Source organism: Pan troglodytes, chromosome 6 (genome assembly GCF_028858775.2).
Source record: "Pan troglodytes isolate AG18354 chromosome 6, NHGRI_mPanTro3-v2.0_pri, whole genome shotgun sequence".
NCBI lineage: Eukaryota > Metazoa > Chordata > Mammalia > Primates > Hominidae > Pan > Pan troglodytes.
The window spans coordinates 63,045,177-63,070,892 of NC_072404.2; the positions used below are offsets into that span (position 1 = coordinate 63,045,177).

At 48.0% G+C, this 25,716-nt stretch overlaps 2 long non-coding RNA genes and 2 pseudogenes across 3 annotated transcripts; 2 read left to right on the plus strand and 2 right to left on the minus strand.

The window, feature by feature from the left end:
* Positions 1-1,220: 1,220 nt before the first annotated feature.
* On the minus strand, positions 1,221-3,201 carry LOC107971822 (uncharacterized). Its single transcript, XR_001714667.3, has 2 exons — positions 3,067-3,201; positions 1,221-2,148 (listed from the first exon to the last, which is right to left on the minus strand). It is a non-coding gene; the product is annotated as an uncharacterized LOC107971822 (long non-coding RNA).
* LOC104007233 (uncharacterized) lies at positions 3,189-17,625 on the plus strand. Of its 2 annotated transcripts, XR_010158858.1 has the most exons (6): positions 3,189-3,382; positions 6,087-6,183; positions 7,288-7,413; positions 9,972-11,535; positions 11,880-12,000; positions 15,595-17,625. It is a non-coding gene; the product is annotated as an uncharacterized LOC104007233 (long non-coding RNA). The 2 variants fall into 2 exon arrangements; XR_010158857.1 differs by lacking the exon at positions 11,880-12,000.
* On the minus strand, positions 21,796-22,714 carry PANTROV1R-PS223 (vomeronasal 1 receptor panTroV1R-ps223 pseudogene; annotated as a pseudogene).
* LOC472379 (suppressor APC domain-containing protein 2-like) lies at positions 23,506-25,309 on the plus strand (annotated as a pseudogene).
* Positions 25,310-25,716: the final 407 nt, after the last annotated feature.

The following is a 25,716-nucleotide window of genomic DNA, read 5'->3' on the forward strand; positions in this document are numbered from 1 at the left end:
TACTGAGTGCCCAGGTGGCAGGGGCAGAGTGCCTCAGGGCTCAGTGAAGTTTGGGCTGGGCTCCCAGCTCCACTGTTATCAGCCCTGTGACTGGGGCAGGGGACTCACTGCTGTAATAATTGAGCATCATTGTCATAATTTTAATGTGTCTGTCCAATCCTTTTCTCTTTTTTATCTCCCTCTATCATGTACTACTGATCTCTGTTAGTATTTTTGTTCAAATAAATAAACATATGTTATATAGTGTGTATTATACTTTCTCATGATTTCTTCACTATACTGTATGACTCCACTCATACAAGGTAGTTAAAGTAGTTAAGTTTACAGAGACACAAAGTAGAAGAGTTATTCCTGGGGCTACAGGAAGGTAGGTGAGGTGTTTAACGGGTACAGAGTTTCAGTTTTGCAAGATGAAAAACACTCCCTATAAATGTGGAGGATGCTCGTAAAACTGTGTGACTCTGCTTAATTCCTTTGACCTGCACACTTAAAGACTGTTAAAATGAAAAAAAAAAAATTGTTGGCCGGGCGCAGTGGCTCAAGCCTGTAATCCCAGTACTTTGGGAGGCGGAGGTGGGCAGATCACCTGAGGTCAGGAGTTCAAGAACAGCCTGGCCAACATGGTGAAGCCCCATCTCTACTAAAAGTACAAAAAATAGCAAGGTGTGGTGGTGCATACCTCTAATCCCAGCTACTCAAGAGGCTGAGGCAAGAGAATTGCTTGAACCCAGGAGGTGGAGGTTGAAGTGAACCAAGATTGCACCACTGCACTCTAGCCTGAGCAACAGAGCAAGACTCCATCTCAGAAAAAAAAAAAAAAAGAACAGACTATATCTATCTACAACAGCATGAATGAATATCACAAATATAATGTTCTATAAAAGTAAGTAAATGTAAAAGTATACATACTATATAATTTGATTTATACAAAATCCAATAAGCAGACAAAACTGAGCTCCTGGCTTTCAGTAACACTGGAGTAGCTTGTTGAATTAACACAGATTATAATGATGAAACTTGAATAGTATATTATATATTGTTATAGAAACACATCTATATAATACAAATATGACCTACGTGTGAGTAAGAACTGAATGAGGATTTCAGCTGTGCCCACTATAGGGGAGATAGGTGTTGACGTTTGAATCTAGCCCAATTAACACCGTTTGTAAACAATAACACTGCTTTTCAAAGGTACACAACATAATCGAGAGTCTCTATAATGATTCTTTACAGTTTTAGTACACAACATTAAAATTCATGAGACGTGTGAAGAAACACGAAAATGAGATCCATACACAATTTAAAAAGCAGGCAGTAGAAGTGATGCTAAGATATTTAAGATGTAATTCAGGATGTTTAAAGGCAGCCATTATAAGTCTGTTCATGGGGGTAAAGGAAAATATTCTAACAATGAATGAAGAGATGTGGAACCTCAGCAAAGACATGGAAATTACGAAACAATAGGAAGATAAGGAAATTTAAAAAATACTTTTGAGCTTATTCAAAGATTAGAAACAGAACACAGAGCAATAGAAATTGTCCATTCTGAATAAAAGAGTGAAAAATCTTAAAGAAAATGAAGAGTCTTAGAGACCTGTGGAGTGATTGAGTCCAAGCTGAAGAGGGGACAGGAAAATTAAATGAGGTACAAAGTAAATCACCAACTAATAGCTGAAAACTTCCAAAATTTGTCAAAGCCCCCCAATTTTTATACCCAACATGTCAACACACCCCTCCAAAAAATACAAATAAATCCATACCAAGGCCATATTGTGATTTAGAAGACTAGCAGGGCAGAGCTGTCTATTGACTTGCTGTGATTTCTAATTTTAACTACTTAGAAGAATGAAAAATAGGTTCTCCTTAGAGTTTTTTTTTTTTTCTTGGAGAAAGTCTGACTTAGGCACAGATGACTGACAGTTATTAAAGGCCAATGACTTTCCAGCCTTCTCTTAAATTTCCAGTGTCTTACGTTGGAAATTATTTAAATTCGTTTCTTCCAAATCCTGCAGTAATACTGATGCTCCAGAAAGATGTCCCACGGAGATTCTGCTCTTGTGCGTCCCTCCTGCACGGAGCTGAGGCTGTGCCTCCTCTAGTTTCATTAGCGTGTAGTCGTGGGGTACTTCGAGTTAATCTGGAAAACTAAATGTTAAAATGGATTCAGGCCGGGCACAGTGGCTCACGCCTGCAATCCCAGCACTTTGAGAGGCTGAGACCGGCGGATCACTTGAGATCAGGAGTTCGAGACCAGACTGGCCAACATGGCGAAACCCCATCTGTACTAAAAATACAAAAATTAGCCCGGCAAGGTGGCGGGTGTCTGTAATTTTAACTACTGGGGAGGCTGGGGCAGAACAATTGCTTGAACCCAGGAGGCGGAGGTTTCAGTGAGCCCAGATCGAGTCAGTCACTGCACTCCAGCCTGGGCTACAGAGTGAGACTCCGTCTTAAAAAAAGAAAAAAGAAAAATGGATTCAAAGAATTATCACTGTTAAGTTCCACCAGCAAATTATTAAACGTGGTTCCAAAGGGATATTTAAAAAGGGAAATTAAGTGTTTCGATGAAGGCCCTATTCACAGCAGAAACGCAGACACTGTTCATGACCTCACCACACAAACTTCCCTTATGTGTTGGGAGGGACCAAGGGGCTCTCTGGCCCTGCACCTGCGTTAATTACGGCCGGGAGGTCCACACTAGGACCCCAAGGTCTGGGAACCAGCCTGGATCGGGGGCAGAGAAGCGGTGGATGTGGCTCCCAAAGTGTCTTAGGGGCTCCCTTCCCTGTGGCTGTTTCCTGACTGGATGCAGCAGGGTCAGGCCTTTCGCTGTGACGTTTTCAACTCTTTGTCAGAGTGGCAGGAGCGTCCCTGTGAGAGGCCTGACCCAGGTGTGGGTCATGCAGCCAGCCCGGGGTCCAAGGGACACTCCTGGGATGAACAGGAGGATTTGCGACAGCCTAGAGGATAGAGGAAATGGTGGCTTTGAAAAGGCAAGTGCTAGGTTATCAGGGAACGCATATATCCATTTCTGGCAGCGAACGGACGGTTTCAGACACTCACGAGGGAGCTTCCCGCGTAGGTTGCCAAGAAGCCGGAGAACAGTCAGACACCTGGCCATTAGCCCCAGTCCTACGCAGGGACTACACTGCGCATGTTCAAAGGGGGCGTGTCAGGGGTGGGGCGAGACGGAGGGGCGGTGCCGAGGGGAGAGGCGGCGCAGAGGGAAGGAGCGGGGCGAGGAGAAGGGGCGGGGCGAGTACTGCTCCAAGATATGGCAACCGTGACAGCTTTGCGAGTAGCTCCAGGTCCCCTGCTGCTCCGTGAGAAATCAAACTTCTGGCAATGACGAAGCATGAAGCCAGCATCTCAGGGAGAGGTAGTGACATAATTACACGATAAGACAAGCCGCCTGGTCCCGCTGTCACTTGGCAGGCAAGAGAGGTTTGGGAACAACCAGGCTCCCCTTTGGCATGGCAGAACTGCTCTGGACTCGGGAAGGTGTGGATTGGAGGGCGGGAGCTACGCCTGGCATACTGGGACTTGTCATCTTTGATTAGCTTCCAGTTTTTTAATTGCAGGGCGACCGGATTACAATCCCAGCCAGCATGAACATGGGGCGGCGCGCAGTCCTGAAGGGGGAAGCCGGGCTGTGCCGGCCTGGCTCTGCCGGCCTGGCTCTGCATGCTGGGAGCTGTAGTCTCTTCACCGCTCCCGACCGTTGTTTCCAGCGCTTCGGGACTACAATCCCAGCATGCCCCGGTCTCAGGGGCGGGGCGCAGTTCTTGTGGGAGGAGCGGGGCGGTGCGCTCCTGGCCACGCAGGCTGGAAACTGTAGCTCTTAATGGTTCCCCGCCCGTTGGTGGCAAGGCGGCTGGACTAGAATCCTAGCAGGCGATATGCGAGAAGGCGGGCAGCCCAAGAGGGTTGGGCAGGGCAGTGTGGATCTCGCCGCTTCCACAGCGATGCTGGCTACTGATTTCGGACACCTCCTTGCCATGGGATGTGAGTCCGGAGAGGGACAGGAGGGGCAGGTCCGGGTTGGGCAGTGAGGAGGGTGTGACGCCGCGAAGTGCACCTCGCCCTTGTCCAACTCGGACGGGTGTGGTCCTCACCTCACTTCCCGCTGCTAGGCTGGGTTCCCTCTCCCACCTGCACCCGGGGTCTTTCCTGGACATCACGCCTCCTCCAGCCCAGGGAGCCACCTGCTTTCCTAAGCTGCTGTGGGAACTGGCCTGAGGTCCAGGCACTGTCCACTGTGCCGCTGCCCTCTTTTCTCTCCAGCCAGAGCGCAGTGCAGCCACTATGGGGAGAAATCCGCCGCCCGGCCCGCCAGTGCACAAGTTCAGAGCTTTGCGTGGGGCAACATGCTCTGTGGCTTCGTGAAAATGTCACCCTCACCAGCGCCTTTTTCGCGGATGTGGATGTTGAGGCGGCAGAGAGGGTCATTATTGGTTTACCCAGGAGATGCTAACAGCAGAGGAGAAAATCTCACATCCCAGGCGTGTGTCTCTGGTGCGCCATTTTCCCCCAACCCATTTGGTGGAAAGTTCCCCAAATAGCTACCTAAAGATGAAGATAGTTTAGGCATTTTACACGTGACATCATTGGCCTCATCTCAACCGAGGCCTGACTGGGCAGTGTCTCAAAGACACAATGGCAACCTGATTCTCAGGAACAGGTGGTGCTCCAGCTTTGTGGGAGCGACTTTCAAGGTATAGAGCACTTGGGGAGTCTTTGAAACTCCTCAGGCTTCACAACTTTGCTTTGAATGGAATGTTCATCACCCCCGGCACTCACAGAGGTACCTTTACTCTCTCGGGCTGATCTGTTTAATTTTTCTGTCCAGACAATGGAAACTTCTGGGAGCACTTCTGGTTTCGTGTAGCTTCCTAATAATTGATGTCCCTTAATTCCAGGTGTCCTCAGGGAAAGTTCCTTTGATTCTGGAATGGCTCCAGCTTTTATGCTTTTGTGTTTTATCCGTAAAAACCAAGTTGTTAATCTACATAAAAATAAGACCTTGTTCATATCACACATTCCAACAGGCTTCATTTCTGATTCCTGAATGCGGATTACTATTTTAAAAAAGCCTAAAAACTCTGGTCATGGATATTAGACACTGTTATTGTACTTTGTGAAGAATTTACTCCTTCAGGATCAATTACACACGGGCTCATCAGCACCTTTGTCAATAAAGGAACAAGAACCATGTGGCATCTATGGATGTGGTGAGGTGAAGTATAGGGAGACCACAGCATAACAGCTCTTCCCTTGTTTTCAGTAGAGTTTGTGGGGTCAAGTACCTGCATTCTTCCCCCATCCCTCAATATTCTCATTCTACTCTTGACTGTTCCCTCTTTAGGTGGGAGTTTCTAAATACACTCGTCCGCAAGTGTTGGTGGGGATGTTGTAATGTGAGTTCATCCATCATCCGTCACCTTAAAGATGAATGGAGAGGATTTTGTGATCTGTGTTCAAGAGGCACTGCTGTTGGGTGTGTGGCTGCAAAAACACGTGATCTCAGCTGTCCCCAGCAGCTGCCTCACAAGATTGGTCCTGATGCAGCCACAGCTGCTGTTCACAGAGCCAGGAGCTCCTTGCAGTTTGGTGTATTCTGCTGAGATTTGTGGCTCCGACCCTCCTCTGCTCACCCCATTCCTGGTAGTATCTGCTCAGCTGCCTGGTTTGTTCCAGTGTTTCCTGGGAGCCTGTTGTGTAACTGCATTTCAGAGGGTCTTTGGGGATTCCACCCTCACTACACCAGTCACTCTACACTGGCCATGCACTTAGCTTCTTGGGGCCCTGTGTGTGTCCTCTTCCAGTGGAGCTGTGAAGAGTTCTAGTTAGGGATAGATCTCATTCTCATGCACCTCAGGCTGCTTCAAAAGCTGATCATCTCATCTTTGGACACATGGACATTATTCCTTTTGTGTATTTTGAAGTCTGGTGCTGTTTTTTTTTTCTTTTTTAAAAAGTAATGTGGACCCTTACAGTAACAGTAACAGTCATTTTTAATTATCTTTGTGAATTTAACTCTGGCAACAATTTCATGAAGTTGACATGTGGTTCTCATTTTATAGGTGAGAAAACTGACACTTGGAGAGGTAGAGTAGCTTTATTTACTTCACACAAGCTTTTGATGAATTTCAAGTCTCAACCTAGAAGTCTTCCTCTAAGGTATGACTGTGGCATATTCTTTGTGTTTCTCTGCCAGCATCCCGAAGGGGTCCACATCCCATTTGGACTCCATTTTCTTCTTAATGACAGGAAACTTCTAGAAACAGGCCTTCGGTTGGGAAGAGCACTTGCTGGCCCTTGGCCTTCCCTATCCTCCGCCTTCCCCTTGGCAGGGCTTAGGTGATTTGAGAGAGCTGGAGCAGCGACCAGCACTTACGTGGAATGCTTGTTGTTATGTAAAGATAACACCCACTCACTTTTTGAGGTGTGATTTTTTTGGTTCTAATTATTCCTCTGGGATTTCTCTTCCAGGTTCGTGCTTTCACGCACCTGTAATTCAAATACTGATGAAAACAAAACTATTGCCCTCCTACCAAATTTTAACAATGTGTGTATTTTTTTCTTTTTCTAATTATAAAAGAAATGCATGCTGTTTGAATAATGGCAGATCATAGAGATCTTTATGTAACAAAATTCTCCCATGTCTTCCTCTTCGTTCCAAACTCACTCCCTTCTTAGAAGGAATTATTATAGCTTGGTGTTGATTCTTCTGGATGTTTTCTATAAATTTATAAATACACATAAAGTTGGCCAGGTGCGGTGGCTCATGTCTGTAATCCCAACACTTTGGGAGGCCAAGCAGGGAGGATCCCTTGAGCTCAGGAGGTCGAGGCTGCAGTGAGCTGTGATCATGCCATTGCACTCCCGTCTGGGCAACAGAGTGAGACCCTGCCCCCCCCCACAAAAAAAGAAGATAAATAAATGTACAGTTTTTGAACACAAATTGTATCATACTATATTTTTTAATTTTGCTATTTCACAAGCAATATATCATTTACATTATTCTATATCAATGCATGAGATTCTAACTCCCTATTTTTAATGTCTTAAATGTATTCCAATGGGCATACAAGATTTGTTTCACTGTTTATTCTTTTATAGAAACTTAGATTATTTCTAATTCCATTGTAATTAAAAAATGCAGTGATAAGATTCTTGTACATAATTTACTACACTGACAACTAACCGTTCAGTTTATCTTGCCTTCTTTTAGTCAGAGAATATGTCACGAGTTTAATATTTATTTTATGATTTGATTCATAGGGAAATTAATGTTATGACTGGATAAGACAATTGTGAAGAAACTGCACTTCGAGGTTGTCTGTCTCCGTATTCCGATGGAAAAGGCTGGACTTTAGAAGCATTGCTCGCTCCTTCAGTTTCTAACAAGTCAGTATTCTCATAGCAATTTAAATTTAAATGTTTGAATTGTTTCTCCTTCCCTCGTTCACCTGAAACTTCTGACTCCAGGGTTTTTCAGTTGGGGTTTAGAGAGGATAACTCCCATATCGCTGTTGTATCTATTTCTCTTCAGCATCTGGCTGCATGTGCTAAAGATCATAGAATTAGACCAGGTCCTGTATATATTTTGGGACCAAAAATTCAAAGTAATCAACTCAAGACAGGAGTCTACAACTTTGATTCTTAACAAAAGATTTCCTTTGATTTCCCCAAATCTTTATGATTCCTAGAAGAAATTCACCCATGGGTGAAGCATGTGGTTCTGTTGAATAACATTTTGTTGGGGATTTCCACGTCGAGTTTCATGAGGCATACTGTTTTCCAGGGTTTTCTTTTTTTTTTCTTTTTTCTTTTTTTTTTTTTTTGGTACTGCCTTTCTCTGATTCTATTGGAGAGTAATACTAGCCTCCTAAAATATATTGGGAAATGTTCCCTCCTCTGCTACTTTTAGACAATATTATACTCATAATGACAAGTTTTCTTGTGAAAATGCTCTGAAAAAAAAAATGTAGGGTGGGCTGGGCATGGTGGCTCATACCAGCGCTTTGGGAGGCCGAGGCAGGCAGATCACTAGGTCAGGAGTTCGAGACCACCTGACTGACGTGGTGAAACCCCGTCTCTACTAAAAATACAAAAATTAGCCAGGCATGGTGGCGTGTGCCTGTAATCCCAGCTACTCAGGAGGCTGAGGCAGGAGAATCACTTGAAACCAGGAGGTGGAGGTTGCAGTGAGCCAAGATCACGCCATTGCACTATAGCCTAGGTGACAGAGCAAGACTCTGTCTCAAAAAAAAAAAAAAAGTGTAGGGTGCCTTTTCTCTTTTGTACTGGGTAATATTATTTATCTTGATTGGCATTTACCCATATAGCTGCCAATGGTTTAATGAGCCCCCATCTTCTACTCACCAATCTTACCCCTACTTCAGCCACTCCTCCCTACTTTCTGGTACTCAGCCCCATGTTTTTCTCTCCTCACATTCTCAACCCTATCTCTTTAACGTGGGGACTTCCATGCATTGCCTATATCCAACCACCCTGCACTGCCAGGAGGCTCTGCAGGCTCTAAGCTGGGGCAGCAATGTGGTCCCCTTAGTTTCAGCCTCCAGACCTCAGTCCTGTGCTCCTTGCAGATGCTTCTAGTGTCTGGAAACATCTGGTTCATGTAGTTGGTCTGGCTTCCTAAGTGTTTGGTTCCAGAGGGAGTCTGTTTCTTGCTCTTCCACCATACAGAGAAGGCAAAGCTCTGAATTGATTTTGAAATCAATTCTTGATTATTTCTTTTGGAATGAAATACATTGTCTATTACTTTATGATGACATAAATATTGTAGCTTAGTTTGTGGCAGTTAGAGTTTCATTTTTATTTATTGTTTTACAGGCCATGCCACCATGCCCAGCTAATGTTTTATTGTTTGGCAGAGACATGGTCTCACTCTGTGGCCCAGGCTAGTTCCAATTCCTAGGTTTACACAATTCTCCCACCTTGGCCTCCCAAAGCGCTGGGATTACAGGCATGAGCCACTGTGCTTGGCCAATAGTTAAAATTTTAAATTATTATGTACAATACTGTGATATGCCATATTTAACTTATTCAGAGACAAGGCTTTAATAAAAAATTACTTTATGTTAGAATATCTTGCTTTAATTTTTTCAAATTAGTTTTCTTTTTTTCCCCCTAATCTTTTTGTTCTAGCCTCAGTCGCCTTTACCCTGAGTTTCCATGTTTCCATCCTGGGCAGCAGAGGCAGCTCCATGGATGATGGGCCTGTGGCTCTGTGTACTTGGAGCTCTTACCAAGTAAGACTTTGTGACCAGGAGGCCTCTTTTCAGGACAGATCACCTGCATGTAAAACAAAGAGCCCTTCCAGGCCAGGAGTACTTAGCCAAAATCTTTTTGCTTTCACATTTTATTTTTGTTTGTTAGGGTTTTTTTTAATTTCTTTGAGACAGGGTCTCTGTTGCCCAGGCCGGAGTACAGTGGGACGATCTTAGCTCACTGCAACCTCTGCCTCCTGCGTTCAAATGACTGTCTTGCCTCAGCCTCTCAAGTAGCTGGGTTTACAGGCTCACACCATGGTATCCTGCTAAGTTTTGTATTTTTAGTAGAGACGGGGTTTCACCATGTTGGCCAGGCTGGTCTGAAACTCCTGACCTCAGGTGATCCACCTGCCTCGGCCTCCCAAATTGCTGGGATTAATGGTGTGAGCCACCACAGCCAGTGAGTTTTTGAGTCATTATCCATCATTGGACACAATAAATATCCAGACACACAGATGTTCTCCAACATGTCTATGAGTTTAGAGATTGGACATTTCTTTTTCCAGGGATCCTGGTTCTTGACCTTCTCATTTAAGGTTTTGTCATCTCCCAGCAGCAGACACAAGGTTTCCTTAAGCCCTGTCAGTGTAGAGGGGAGGGTCTTTGAAAAGCACCAAGGATACACTGTGAGTATTTCAAGATTTATCCACATTTCTCTGTCTCTTCCAGGCCAGTTCTTGGAGATACTAGGAAGCCAAGAGTTTCCTCCAGGAATGGAGATTCCTTGGAAGTGAGGTTCACCTTGAGTCAAGAAAGACGAATCACACACGGTCAAAGGCAATTGCCCAGGGTCTCAAGAACAGAGCCAGAAAGAAGAGCTGGGGCCGGCGGGATTGTGGGGGTCCTCTCTCCCACCTGAAAAGCTACAGCTGCCTGCCGATCCTCTCAAGAGGAGACCTCTCTGGGCTCCAGCACCTAAAACAGACAAACCTGGGAGGATGCTTCTCTCTTCTGTGTCACACGTGTCCTGGAGAAAACCCATGTATCTGAATGACCAAAGAAAAGTATGAGAAAAAGTGCAAAATCTGTGCCAGGCCATTCAGTGTCTGGCTGGGGCTCTGGGGTGCACATGCATTCCAAGAAGACTGAAGGGTGCCAAGCCTGCAGGAAATGTCCATCAGACCTGCCTCTCACACCTGGAGTAGGACTGCCCGTCCAGCTTCATGATGCAGAACTGTCTTTAAAAGGCGACTGCAGATATGGAGAGAGGGAATTCTAACCCTGATAGAACATGACCAGCTGTCCTGCTGGGGAAAGCTGCATCCACCAGTGACACGCTGCTCAAACTGGCCCAGGACACACTCTTACTACCTAAGGAATAAGCCCCACATTTGCTCTTTGTGGGTAAAAGGAGAGGGTGAGAGAGGAGGGGAGTGTCCGCACAGACATGAGAAGCCTGCAGATCCAGATGACCCCTTGCTGATCAGAATATGAAAGATCGATATGCGGAAACAATGACCCCGTAGCAGATGAGCTTCTAGAGCAGGCTTCAACCATGGGTCATCTGGACCCACTGGTGGAGAAGTCTGCCCCCACTCTATGTTGATGGTCTGGGGGATACCGTTACTGAGACAGATTTAATAAATAATCTCTACCTGTTGGCGAGATCTGGATGGTCACTTGTGCGAGACAGCAGTGTGCTCTCATCAGCTTTCCACAGGGCAGGCTGCGGAAATGGTGCTGAGAAGTCCTTTTGTAAATTGATTGTCCATGGCTGCAGACTTACCATCAAATGGAAGAAGATTCCAAGCTCTCAAAGAAAAGGAAAAATAGAAGGATGGAACCACAGACTCTGGGATCCTGCCAGAGCCTATTTCAGTGCTGCCAGGAGCTCCTCCTCCCCCTGCAGCTCTGGTCCCCACCTTGGAGCCTCCTTCCAAGGAGTGAGACTACCTTTCTGACTTTTTCTGACCATAGACACCTTTTCTGACTTTTTCTGTCCTTGGCACCTGCTGAGGACAGCAGACCCAGGGACCCGGGCTCCTGGGCCCATTCTTGCCCAGCTTCTTCTTGATCCTGTGACTTGAAGGCATTCTTGTGCAGTGGAAGCAGGGCCCCAGGACCATCTGATAGATCAATGGTCTCTGGCCTGTGCCCCACTGATGGTCGGATGGTGGCCACTCAGGGTGTGAGAGCCCAGCCATCGCTGCTTCCTTGAGTTGAAGAGGTTGGAGGCTGGTCCACCTGCTCCTATCCCACCCTCGGCGATGTGGATGGTTGCTCTTTGAGCCTGGTAACGTCACTGCCTTGGCCCTGCCAGGCATGCCTGCCTTGGGGGGGCCCTGCGTACCCACACACTACTTTAAGGGGCTTGCTCTTCCTTGGGCCAAATTCTAGTTTTGGCCAGTGCCCCAGGAAGTTCAGTCCCCTGTTTTGTTATCTTGGCTATTTCTGGGGCACCCGTGGTTCTCCTGGGTCCCTTTTCTCCCAGGGCTTGGGCTGGGCTGGACATCTGTAGGTCTGGGATGTTTGCCCTGTGAGGGAGGCTCTGTCACACAAGTGGGCAGGCATGGGGACATGTGACAGGCTGCTGGCTGGCTAGGGCTCTGCAGATGCCACAATCCTTCTCCTCTACAGCAGCCTCTGAGTCCAGCTTCCGCATTGACACTGATTTCACCGGGCGCAGGAGCTGCCTGGGGTTGTCTGGGTGCTGTCTTGGCTCCTTTAAGGCTGTGCTGCTCAGTGGCCCCTGAGAAAGGTCAGGTCCAGGTGCCACCATGCAAGGGGAGTGTCTATGGCCCTGCCGCTGGGATTTCAGTGGGCTGGGCAAGGCCTGGTTGTGGGGGCCCTGATGGGCTTCAGGGCCAGGGCCTGTCCTATGGTCCTGGGGGTGTCCAGGGAAGATGAAAGAACAGGGGTTCGGCATCCCTGCTCAAAGCTGCACTGTGGACACCATAAGCCCCGGATGTCCAGGTCCATGGGGAGTTTGGGAGAGAATTTCAACACAGAACTCACCAAAAATCCCATGGTCTATCCTGAGATAGGAACAGACTTTCCACATCTTGAGCCGCTGGGCCCCCAGAGAGTGACCTGCTGTCCTGGGCTCTATGGAATTCTCATGCTGCTGGGCCTTGGCCTCAGGTCAGCTTCTGGGCTTCTGGAGCTGGGCTGGTGGGCCAGGGAGGGCCAGCCCACCCCCCTTGGGAAGGGTCTCCATGCTGAGGGATGCCCGCAGAGGCCTGGGTGCCAGAGACACTCACTCCAGGACCAGGGCCTTCGTAGAGATCTTTGTATGTTTAGCTGAATGGAAAGCGAACTTGGTCCACTTCTCCCCCAAGCTCATCTGACCCTTGTATGGTTTGAGTTTTTGGAGTCTTGGGGTCTCTAGTAACCCACCTGGTCTGACACTGAGGAAACACCTACAGGCTGCTGATCCCACAGTGAGGGGTGTGTGCCGCCTGGGCATGGGCATTTGTGAGTGAGGGGCCCTGCTGATCCCACAGTGAGGGGTGTGTGCCGCCTGGGGTATGGGAACTCGTGAGTGGGGACCCCTGTTGCTCTCTGGCCCTGTTGGTGCTCGCAGCTATGTGTGTGGGCTGGCACAGATGGGACTGAACCCTCCAGGGCCCTCCAGGGTTCTTCTAGGGCAGGAGTGGAAGGGTGTGGTGAGGGGCTTGGAGGGGTCTTGCCCTCATCCCCTGCCCTCTTACTGAGGTGAGTCCAACACCTGCCTTGGGGCCCAGCTGGCCTGTTTTTAGAAGCTTCTTAGAGAAGGAAGAGGAGGAGGAGAAGGAAGGCCTGGGAAGCAGGGATGGAGGGTCCTGGGCACTGCCCACTATTTACTGTCTTAGATGGTGACTCAGGAAGGGACCTGGTGCTGGAGACCACCTAGGGGGCAGGTCACAGTGCATCCTTCTGAGCTCAGCCATGGAGGCCTAAAAGTGCCTGAGAACCACATCATCATCCAGAGCCCAGGCCTGGGACACTGCGTCTTGGGAGAGCTCCCACAGGACAAACAGGAGAGCTTCAGGAGAGGGTCTAGGTTAGGGGCTGGGCGTCAGGCCAGGAGGGGTCTCCTGGGAGGGTTCTGTGCCTTCACCCTGTTTCTGCCCTGTGCACCTTGCACTGGGCAGTGCTGGGTCCTTTCTGGACACCCCTGGGGTCCAGCTCTGCACAGGAGGCAACAGATACCAGAAAGCCCAGGCAGGGAAGCGCTCGCCACACTCCTGCCTTTCATCTGAGTTGTGTTAGGGGTGGGTTCAGTTTCCAGGAGGACTCATGGTGCCCTGTCCAGCCCACCAGGGCTGGATTGGTTTGGCCCTCCCTCTGGGCTAAAGCAGAAGGTTCTGTGGGCAGTGTGGGCACTGCCCTTGGGCCAGGTTTCATGTACTTGTGTGCTCCCCCAGCGCCCTCGGGCACATGGAGACAGGGTTCCGTGCACTTTCAATGCCACATGTGCCCTGGCTGTGAGCATGTGCTTGCCCTGCAGAAGGCAGATGTACCAGAGCCTCAGGATGAGCTTGTGATGAGCTTGAAGTAGGAGTTTGTGGGGACAGCAGGCATGGGAGGACCTGGTCCTTCAAGGTAGAGGGCTGGTGGCCTGAGCAGGGCCTACTGGGGCCTCAGTCTGTGGTGCTGGGGGTCCCCTATGTATGGGGTGAGACCTCCCACAGGAGGCTGGATCAGATAAGGTTTTGCAGCTTCTTATAGGGGTGGTCTCACCTCCATCAAATGTGGCCCCTGAAAGAAGGGGCTCCCCAAGTACTCTCCCAAGATGGGTCCTGGCCCAGTCTGCCCAGGATGCTGGCCCTGAGTCCCAGCCCCAGCCGTATGATACCCCCTCTCAGGCAGGGCATGGTTTGTGTGCCATGCAGGGACCTGCATCTGCCTCCTGTGCAGAGGAAGGGAGCTGGGTCCTTCTGGAGGAGCCAGACCCCTAAGCTGGGGAAGCCAGGCCCTGTAGGGCAGCAGGGTCCCTGGCCTGGGGTCTCTTGTGCACACTTATCCCATGAATCAACAACCGTAGAAGCCATTTTAAGGTGGCAATCTGGGTACACAACATTTGCTTGTCTTCACAGAAGGAGCAGAGGTGTTCAGAGCCCGCTGGACTGCCCTGAAAACCTCACTATTCCAGGCTCCTCTGCAGACCCTTCCCAAGGCCAGAACTCCGGGCAGTAGGCTGGGCTGTCACCTTCTTCTCTGAGATCCTTCCCCAGTCCTGAGACCTCCCCATTGCCCCTCAGATGCCCCATCCCTTCAGATTGCCCACCTCCCCTGGGACCCTCCATGCCCCACATGCCTTACTTGATGCTGCTCTCTCAACATGGCGTGGCTTATGAAGGTGTGGCTCACATCAAGGTCATTCTGGTCCATGTTCACTGAGGACATCTTGGCCTGCTTCATTTTCTATAGAGCAGGGCCAAGCCTCAGAACAGACGCAAGACTCACTGTCAAAATTGCTGTCATGAAATAGCGGTTCTGGAAGGAAAGGAGGCTTTTTCTGCAGAAACTTCTCTTTATTTCCAAAGCCAGGGAAAGTCAGCAGCACGCAGCTCACCTGTGTTGCCCATGCCACTGTCTGCCCAGGATTTGTGACTGACCCCTTCTGCCCCCTTGGGGTTGACTTTCCCTCCATCTGGGTAACTGGGCTTCTGACACGGTCCGGCCTATGCATCCTGCTCTGGCTGGGACTGGAAGGACCAGACCTGGTATTTCCCTGGGTTCTTGGCCTTCGCCTTCTCGACATTCAGTAGGGATGACCATGCTGGGCCCCAGACATCTGTGAGGTTTCCTTTGTAGATCCAATGAGACATCTGTGGACAGAAGAATGCTCTGGTGAGACAGGCCTCAGGGTGACCCCAAGGGGGATCCGAACCTAAGGATTCTGGAAGCTTCCAGCCTTTGGCTCCACGGTTCCTCAGGAGAGGTTCAGTCTGCCTAGGACTGGGCCTCCCTTCCCCTGAATAAAGAGTGAGCAAGAGCTCAGGTTGTGAACTCTGATCAGGATTTATTCCTTCCTTTGGGGTGATCAGAAGATGTTCCCGTTCCTGGCTTAGAAGTGGCCCAGGCCCTGGCATCAGATTCCTCCCAGCAAGGTGATCCTTGCAGGGATGGGCAGAAGGGCTGGGGACCAGGCCTGTTGTCCTTTTGGTGAGGAAAGTGTGCCCTTCTCTGTCTGAGAGGCAGGCAGCACCAGGCAGCAACAATGGGCACCTGTCCTAAACCCTGAAGAGTGGTCATGGGGGACACTCACTCACCACTGTGCCTTCTCACTGTTCCTAGATTTATTCCAGTTGTTAAGCATTCATAGCCATTTATCTGTGCATCTGATGCCCTGATGTTTTTGCTGCAGATAAGAAGTGATGGAGTGAGCTGAGCTGCCAGGATTCCTGGAGTGATTCTTGGATGCTGGGTCATGTGCTTAGGGGCCCCGATGTGACTGAACTGGAAGGAGCCAGAATAGGAGAGAACCCAGCCCCTGATGAGTGGACACTTGTGGCCTGGCCTCATGACCACAGGACACACTGTTCCCAGGGCACAGACACACTAGGCTTTGGTTGGATCTTGGCCTCCAAGTAGGGCCCTGGTGGGCAGCGGGCCGCGATTCCTGAGACACTACTGTGATTCTCGGTGGTGGCTGTGGTAAAACACCTGCAGGGCTGGAGTTTAGTGTGAGATTCAGCAGGAACTGTGGCCTCTCCCAGTGACAATGTGTCACTCCCACTCACCAGCACCCATGCCCACAGGCCACGGCCTCTGCCTCACCAAACCCCCACCAAGTCACTCATCTATGGAGCAGCTCCCATGCAGCAGGGTCAGGTTCTTACCTCCACCTCCAGGGCACAGACAGGGGCAGCTCTGTCTCAATGTAAGGCCATGAGGAGACCTGAGGACGTGGACCAGGCTGGGGGCCATCCCCTTACCTGAGCAGGCCTCAGGGAAGGACCAGCCCCATCCTCATCAGACCCAGGTCTCAGCCCAGGAGCCCACATAGGGAAGAAAGAACAGACAGGGCCTCCATGCTGGCTGACACTCAGGAGGGGCCGGGGCAATGGAGCAGAGGGAGCACAGGGCCAGGCAGAGGCTGCTCAGGATCCATGGGGGCTCAGGCTGCACAATGGGGCTGCCCCTCCTGGGCTGCAGGCAGCATCCCCTATGGGAGCTGAGAAAGTCCAGTCCTGAGATGGGACACGGCTGCCCAGAGGTGTGTGGCTGGGCCCTGACAGCAGTCTCCCAAAATGTGACTATATTGCCAGGCTCAGTTCCAGGAATGCTGAGAAGTGCCCAATACAGCGAGGATGCACCTGGAGCCCATCCTGTCTAATGGACTCTGATCATCCCGCATCCGCTTGCCTCTCCTGCATATCGGCCACCACCCCTTCTCTTTTCCTCATTTCTCCATCGTGTCTGACCCAGAGGCTGTGACCCTCTCTCCAGCCCCAGTGGCCCTTCTTTTCCCTTGTCCTGTCAGAGGCCCTGAGCAAGACTCCCCAGATCCAGCCACATGCCTGGCTGGTCCACTTACTAATTGTGTTGCTCTGCACTGCTGGGGTGGCGCCAGAGGCAATGAGGGTGACTGAGGGCCCCACAGGTGTCCAGCTTTGCCATTTACCCCACCCCTAGCCTCAGGGGGTTCTCATGGCTGTCAGCCAGCAGCCCTGGCTTGGGGCACCTGGCTGTCCTCCTCCCACTGTTGTGACTCAGCCTCACCCACCTGTCCTCTGTCCATGGTGCTGACCAAGCCAGCAGGTAGCAGGTCCCCAGAGGGTACAGCTGGGCTTTGGGGACCCACAGAGGCTCCTCTGCTGAGAGGTCCCAGGTGAGTCACTGCCCCTGGTTCTACATCATCTGTTGTCCTCTTCAGCATCATCCACCCCACCCCAGGCCGGCTCCATGCAGATGCATCCCCGAGTCACCAGTCTCAGGGCCCTCTGTTGTAGGATGGAGATTACTGTACCTTCTGTACACATTCATATTTATTGTGTGAAATAAAGTATAGAAGCTAAAGTAAATGAGGACTTTGGTTTGCATTTTCCTGATGATCACTGATGTTGAGCACTTGTTAGCCATTTTTATATCTTTTTTAAGAGACAAATATCTATTCAGGTTCTTTGCTTGTTTTTAAATCAGGTTATTAGATTTTGGTGAGTTTTCTCTCTTCTTTTCTATTCAGTTGTGTGGCTTCTTATGTATTTTGATTTTCACCCCTTATGAGATATATTGTTAGCAAATATTTTCTCTGAGGTCATAAGCTGCTTTTAAATTTCATTGATTGACTTCTCCTGTGCAGAAGCTTTAGGGTTAGATATACTCCTACTTGTATTTTTGTTTTTTGTTGCTTGTGTTTTTAATGTCGTATTTAATAAATTATTATCTGAACCAATGTCAAGGAGCATTTGCCCTGTGTTTTCTTCCAGGAGTTTTACAGTTTCTGATTAAATACCAATGGGATATCACCTCCCATCTCTTAGGATGGCTGTTATAAAAAGGACAAGAGATAACAAGTGTTGGTGATGGTGTGGAGAGAAGGGAACCTTTGTACACTGCTGGTTAAAATGTAAGTTAGTACAGCCATTATGGAAAACAGTATGAAAGTTCCTGAGAATCTAAAAATAGAACTACCATATGGCTCAGCAATCCCTCCTATGAATTATATATCAACAGGAAATGAAATCAGCATCTGATAGAGATATCTTCACTCCCCTCTTCTCCGTGCCCCACCACAGCATTGCTCCCAACAGCCAAGCCATGGGATGAAGTTACTGTGCATTGATGGATGAGTGGAGAAAAGAAAATGTGGGGGAGGTGTTTGTGCATGTATGTGTGTGTGTGTATAATATATAATAATTAAGAAGTTGAAGATACTGCCATTTGTGATAACATAAATGAATCTGGAGGATATTAAGCTAAGTAAAATAGCTTAGGGAGAGAGAAAAATACTGCATAATTTCTGTTACATATGAAATCTTTAAAAAGGTTTAATACATAGAGACATGATAGAGTGATGATTTGGGGGATAAGAGACACAAGTCAACGTTTCAGTTATATAAAATAAATGAATCTAGAGGACTAAAGTACAATTTAAAGGTTATAGTTACTATTTTTATATTATATACTAGTGATTTTTGAACAGGGTAAACTTTAGGTGCTTTGACACCAAAAGGAAACTACATGAGTTCATGTATATGTTAAATTGTTTGACCGCAGTCATCATTGATATGTATATGTATATATATATATAATTATGGGCTCATGAAATTTAAATGCTATAAATAGGTAACAAAGAATAAAGTTAATTGAAAAACTGCATCATTAGACTTGATTTTGCCTACATGACAAACTGAAACTGCCTCCTAAATATTAATATTTGTACATCGCATAAAGTTTATATGTTGGAAATATGTTTAAAGAAAAGGAATTATAAATTTTAATAAACACAGAATGACACAGTAAATGCAAAACAGTAGAAAGAGATGAAAATCTGATTAATCAGAGTGGTTAATGCTTAGATATAATTAATGATGTGTTAGGAGCAATTTCAAGCCACTTCCACATAGATTTAATACCAAAGAGTTTATGTGTACACAGAGATTAAATTAAAAAATACATTTACAATGATATTAATTGATATTAAAATGATTATGAAATCAACTGTCTGCTATAGAAAAAATAGAGCGTTAAGTAACTAGCAGTAAGTTTGAAACTTTGTTAGAAAGTTAATCAAGTGAAAAAGTGATCAGCATTTTTGAGCACTAAATAGAGGATGGACAAAATTTTCTTTTCTTTCTTTCTTTCTTTCTTTTTTTTTTTTTGAGATCGAGTCTGTCTCTGTCGCCCAGGCTGGAGTACAGTGGCGCAATCTTGATTTCGGCTCACTGCAAGCTCTGCCTCCCGGGTTCACGCCATTCTCCTGCATTAGCCTCCTGAGTACCTGGGACTGCAGGCGCCCACAACCATCCCTGGCTAATTTTTTGTATTTTTAGTGGAGACGGGGTTTCACCGTGTTAGCCAAGATGGTCACGATCTCCTGAGCTCATGATCCACCTGCCTCGGCCTCTTAAAGTGCTGGGATTACAGGCGTGAGCCACGGCACCCGGCCTATAATTTTCCAATACCAAGAAAATCATTTGATATTGCAAGATTTTAAACCTAAATTAGTGTCTTTAACTTCACAAAGGTAGAAATCCTATGAGTAATGTTTCTTGAACACTTTAAAATGACAATAAAAACTAAAGTGTAACCAACAAGTAACGTAGCCACATGCAAATTTCCTTTTAGATTGTTTTATTATTTTTTAATTTTATGTGAATTTTTATTTTACTAGGTTTTTGGGGAACGGGTGGTGTTTGGTTAGAAGGATAAGTTTTTAGTGGTGATCTCTGAGATGTTGGTGCAGTGTACACCGTACCCAATGGGTAGCCTTTGATCCCTAAGATTGTTTTAAATGACATCTAGATTAAATAGAACATTCAAACTGACATTACTTTTACAGCACCAGAGAAATGCTAAGGAGGAAGCTTTGTGACTGAAACCAAAAGACCTGAATTTATATATTTAATTCCACTAATTAACATTCTTAATTTTATAGAAAAACAGCAATTCTGCCCACGTGCAGGAGTTATGCATTAAAGCGGAGCATGATCACTTCAGACATTTGTCCAAAACATAAAAATTCTTCCAAGTATTAAGAAAATATTTATACTTCACAGATATTGTTAGTGTATAATACATGGGTATTGAGATGTTTCAAATGAGAAAAATTGAAATTTCTCATGGGGCACTGTTCTACACAAAATATTTATGTAAAATTTTTTACTCATATATGCATGTGGACATTTGATGTTTTAGCATAGAATAACATATTCTCAAAGGTCATTTAATGTAGTAAATTAAAAATCTTTAAAGTTTACAAGAATTTTAAAACTGCCCAGCAGAACTGATAGAAAAATATGGGAGCTTCCCAGGACCAGAAGTGAATCAAGAGGCAAATTCACAGGAGTCATGAAAGTGAGAAGTTAGAGCTGCCTTCAGGTACAGCTCTGATTGCAGGGCTGATTACACAAACCTCAAGCCTGTGAAAATTGTCCCCTCTGCCCCTTGGAATATACATACAGAGAAAATTACTAACTGGGGCATCCCAAATGTGAGATCTCTATAATGTAAGAACCAAATTGCAATTATGAAGCACACAAAAGAAGCTACCCAAAAAAGGGAAAGAAATTATACATCACGTAAACTTCACAGATTGGAAACGTATTTAAAATAAGTAACACAAATAGGGAAAGAGAATATCAAAATAATTTTGAAAACACATGAAGTTCTAAAGTGGGCACTGGGGGCAGTGGCTCATGCCTGTACTCCCAAGCACTTTGCAGTGGCCAAAGCAGGAGGATCACTTGAGGCCAGGAGTTTGAGATCAGCCTAGGCAACAAAGCAAAAGTTGTCTCGACAACAAATACATTTTAAAAAAAAAGCCAGCACAGTGGCGTGTGCTTGTACTGTCAGCTACTGGGGAGGTGGAGGTGAGAGGGTCTTTTGAGACTGGGAATTTGAGGTTGCAGTGAGCTATGACCACCACTGAACTCAAGCCTGGGTGACAGAGATTCTTTCTCAAACACACACACACACACACACACACACACACACACACACACACACTAAACAGGCATGTTTTGCAAAGACTCAAACAGAAATTGAACAACTGAAATTTAAATAAATTTAATATACAGTGTATGGTTTAATTATTAAACCAAGTTAATAACAACAGGATTAGTGAACTAGAATACTGAGATGAGTAAATAAAAGAACTACAGAAAAACGAAATAATCACAATACAAAAATGATTATACATGTACAAAGAATAAAATGAAATGAAATCAAATACATTGGTTTCACTAGCTTACATATAAATAACAAATCACATTAATAACAAATATTTATAAATTTCTGAAACTGAATATCAGATGGGAACCCTTGAATGCAGAAGTGTATTGTGATTAATAGTGACCTACCAATAAAAAATACTCAACAGAAATAAAAGTCAAACTGCATAACAGCAAAGAAAAGAAAAAATTTTAAAGCCATAAGAGAGAAAAGAAGAGAGAACCAATGAAGGTGAGAGCAAAGTCTTCACAGCCCGTGTTCAGTCAGAAAACAGAGAAATAAGTAAGAGTGCTGAGATAAGTCACTGTTCAACCAATAATTAGATACTTCACTAACATATTTTGAATAAGTGAGGATGCACTACATGATTTCCAAAAGTAAAAAAGTGGGAAATCTTATTACCAATATGAGCTTATTAAGAATACAATTCAAAAAGAAAAAAAATTTAAAATGGAGTTCAAGGAATCAAAATGAAATGCAAGAAACTGCAAACATATTGGGCTATCAAATCATGGTGGACAATGAACAAAAGGATCCATCAAGTCTTTGGCAGCATCAGTTTCCAAATGATTTACATAAAATAAAAGTGCTAAACTCTATACAATGTAATGAAATAAATTATCAAATCCTCTGATACTTGAATAATTTAACTGATGTTAGAATCTCCTTTTCAGATAATTATTTTCATGGAAAAAAATATACAATACTTCTGTCTCATCATTTGCAGAATATCAATTATCCTTTTTTCAGAACTTATTAGCACCAAAGGGCTCACAGTGGCATAGGCCCTGGTCACAAGCCTCTGGACACCCAGGATGACTGAATCATATGTTTATATCAGAATCAAGTAGGATGAGAGACTCAAATCCATCTGGTACATAACCACAAAGAAACTCACCAACAGCAAGATGGTCTCGGAGGCCCTTTTTTCTGGAGAGACTCTTGGAGAGTCTGGTGCTGTGAAAGTGCTGGGATGGCCTCTCATGCCTGCACAAGAGAGTCACCATGTATGCCCTGGAGAGCAGCATAATTCCCACAAAGGAGACATCTCTGGATAATGACAGAGTAGAAAAATAAGGCTCCAGATGATGGACTTCCTTGGGGAAATGAGGCAGTTTTATTGAGTGTCAGAAAACTGGTCTGAGTCATATTAAAAGAAACCACAGTGTCAAAGATTATGTAACTACTGCAGGACAACTGAGGGACCATAAGAAGACAAGAATATATGAAATATGATTTGTGAATTTATGTTTAAACCTCACCAACCAGGAAGTGCTGGGGCTGATGGTGATGGCCTAGAGCGTGCTCAGGAGGCAGGTGGTGCAGACGCAGAGGTCCCTCATCACCCTGCTCAGGTAGAAAAGCGTCTTACACTTGAAGTCAAAATGAAGGGACTCAAAAAGGTCTGGAGACACCAAGAACACAATGGTGAGCAGCATCATGATGTGGACGAGGGCCAAGTGACTGGTGGTCAGGTCAGTGGGCTTAGGATCCAGAAGGAGCGTCGTGGTACCAGAGAAAAGGAGGAAGATGTTGGCCAAGACTCCAGTAACAGCTTGGGCAAAGAAGGCACTTTTGAATGATAACATAAGTGGAAACTGTGTTCACTTTAATGGCAAAGAGGAAATATTTTATGTACCTGAAAAAATCAACCAATAAAACTTCCATCATCAATGTTACTTACTTCAGATTCAAAATTATCACCGTCATTATCATTTTAAATCCATCCATTTATTTTGATTAATGTTGATTATCACATATAAATTCTTAAACCTACAGCCTGATCATTATATGATAAACAAAATTATTAAGTTGATCGAACACCCACACATGCACAGTCACATCTGTAGAGGGCGCACATTATCTGTGCTCCTATAGTATCAAGGACACACTTCTTTATTAAGCATTTAGTTTTCACTTTTTGCATTCCTTCATTTAGTTTTCATCACCCAGAACTGTGACATGTATATAAAAATGAATCATGGGTGTTTGTAGAACAGAACTGAAGTAGATTTTGTGCTAATGGGAAAAGCAATCACCTGATATATTTTGGAAAAAAATAATAATGCTTTGAGTGGCTGTGATATCACATCAGTCTGACATCATGCTGAACATCACATTCATGCATGCAAAGTTTCATGTATCCTGTAAAAATTATATAGCAGATACATAGCAGAAGGTGTTCTTTTCAGATAGTTTGTGGTAGTAAAAAAAACTCCCTATTAGCAATTAGTATAATAGGATTAAACATAATTTTATTATGGTCATCTACTAAAATCTTCTTAATGTGAAGTATATTAAAAACCTTGGGAGCGCGTCTGGCCGGCCCCGCCACGGGGCGGCGCTGGGACGCACGCAGGTGGACGCGTGGACTGAACCCATGGCCCGGAACACGACGGCCCAGCGGAGCCGCATGCCTCCCGCCGCGCCCGCGCGCAGCACAGACGGGCTGCCGCTCGCCTTCCTGCAGAGCCTGCGCACGCTGTTCCACATCCTGTACGACCGGCGGCGCGGTTGCGAGCACCTGCGCGAGATCCAGTCCCGCTGGCAGGGCGCCGACGCGCGGGAGCTGCCCCGCGGGGTCCTGGAGGGCCTGCGCGAGGTGGCCCCGGCCAGCGGCTACCTGACCTTCGAGCGCTTCGTGGCCGGCCTGCGCACCGCGCTGCTGAGCGCCGACGGCGGCCCCCGGGACCCCACCCACGCCCCAGCCCGGCCCGGCCCGGGAACCAGCCGCCGCAGCGCCTGCTGTTCGCGCCGGCCGACGAGCCGCGGATGGTCCCGGAGAGGAAGGCCCTGCCCCTGGGCGAGCGCGCTTCTCTGGCTTGTCCCAGCCGCGCGGCCGGCAGCCCAGAGCAGCTGTGCGCCCCCGCCGAGGCGGCGCCCTGCCCCGTGGAACCGGAGCGGTCCCAGAGCGCGGCCCTGGAACAGAGCCCCAGCGCGGACGCAGGTGCAGCGACCTGCAGGGCCTTGGAGGCAGACTCAGGGGATGCCCCGCGGGGCCCAGCGCCCGAGGAGAACGTCCGAGTCACACCATCACCAGCGGCGTGGACTGCGGCCTGCTGAAGCAGATGAAGGAGCTGGAGCAGGAGAAGGAGGTGCTGCTGCAGGGTTTGGAGATGATGGCGCGGGGCCGTGATTGGTACCAGCAGCAGCTGCAACGGGTGCAGGAGCGCCAGTGCCGCCTGGGCCAGAGCAGAGCCAGCGCCGACTTTGGGGCCACGGGGAGCCCCCGCCCACTGGGGCGGCTACTGTCCAAGGTACAGGAGGTGACCGGGTGCCTGGGGGAGCTGCTGGCTGCGGCCTGTGCCAGCTGGGCCCTGCCCACGTCCTCCTCCGGGCCCCCTGCTGTGCCCTAAGGTCAACCTCGTCCCCGGGCTGTCAGCAGCAGACCATCCTCATGCTGAAGGAGCAGAACTGACTCCTTACCCAGGAGGCGACCGAGAAGAGTGAGTGCATCACGCAGCTGGAGCAGAAGTCAGCGCTCATTAAGCAGCTGTTTGAGGCCCGCGCCCTGAGCCAGCAGGACGGGGGGGCCTCTGGACCCCACCTTCATCTTGCTGGTGTGGGCTGAGCCGGCCCACAGGGCCAGCCTGGCACTCAGCCCTTCGGAGCGAGCACTCTGTCGCACCCAACCTCTCTGGCTGGAGATCCCCGGCAGGCCCAGGCAGTCCCGGAATGGGCGCCTTCCTGCACCCCTTGCCATCCAGGCTCCCCGGGGCCTGTCCCCGTCTGTCCCCCACACCGAGCCCTTGACTCGGTTTTGGCTTCCGGTGCTGACATGGGCTGAGGCTCTCTTGAGTCCGCATAGTCCGCAGCTACTACTGCCGCTGTCAGTGGACAGTGAGGGACCCCTCCACCAGTTACCAGATCTCTGGTCGCCCGGTTTCCAGCGGTGCTGCCCTGGGTCCCATCTCCAGGGAAAGGCACTGCTCACGCCAGGCTGCACTTCCGATAACGGCCAGCAGAGGGCGCTAGACGGCACAGATGCGGCGCTGAGGCTGCGCCCCAGACCTGGGGGATCCAAGGCAGCTTACCCCCACCTCAACCAGGGCACCAGGACAAGGAGGCTGTCTCTCGGACGGGAGCAGATGGAGGGGATGGGGAAGGCCTCTAAGCGGGGGTTGCTCGCCTGGCAGGGAAGCCCCAGGGATGGCGGTCGGACTTCAGGTCCTGGCCAAGGCTGAGAGACTCTGGCTGCAGCAGATCCCGGAGCCGGGTGGACGAGAGCTTGGCTTGCTTGTGCCTCCCGCAGACCCCGCGGTGATGGTCTTCCTCATCCTGGCCAGGACGCTGCCCCACGTTGTGTCCCACAAAACAACCTGTGAACCTGGCTCCCCAGGAGGGCCTGTCCCCAGATGCCTGGGCCCCCACTTTCCAGGCGTGTCATAGGGAGAGTCTGTCACCCCCTCACTCAGGATTCTCAAGGTCTGGGGTCCTGCTCACCCCGCTTTCCTCCCACGCTCAGCCTGATCCCAGGTTTCATCCAGGAGGAACCACTTCTCTCAGCCAAGGAAAAGGAGAACCCAGCCAAGGTACAGGAGGAGGCTGGGACAGGTCCCCTTGGGTGTCACTCCCTGCCCCTGTGCCCAGG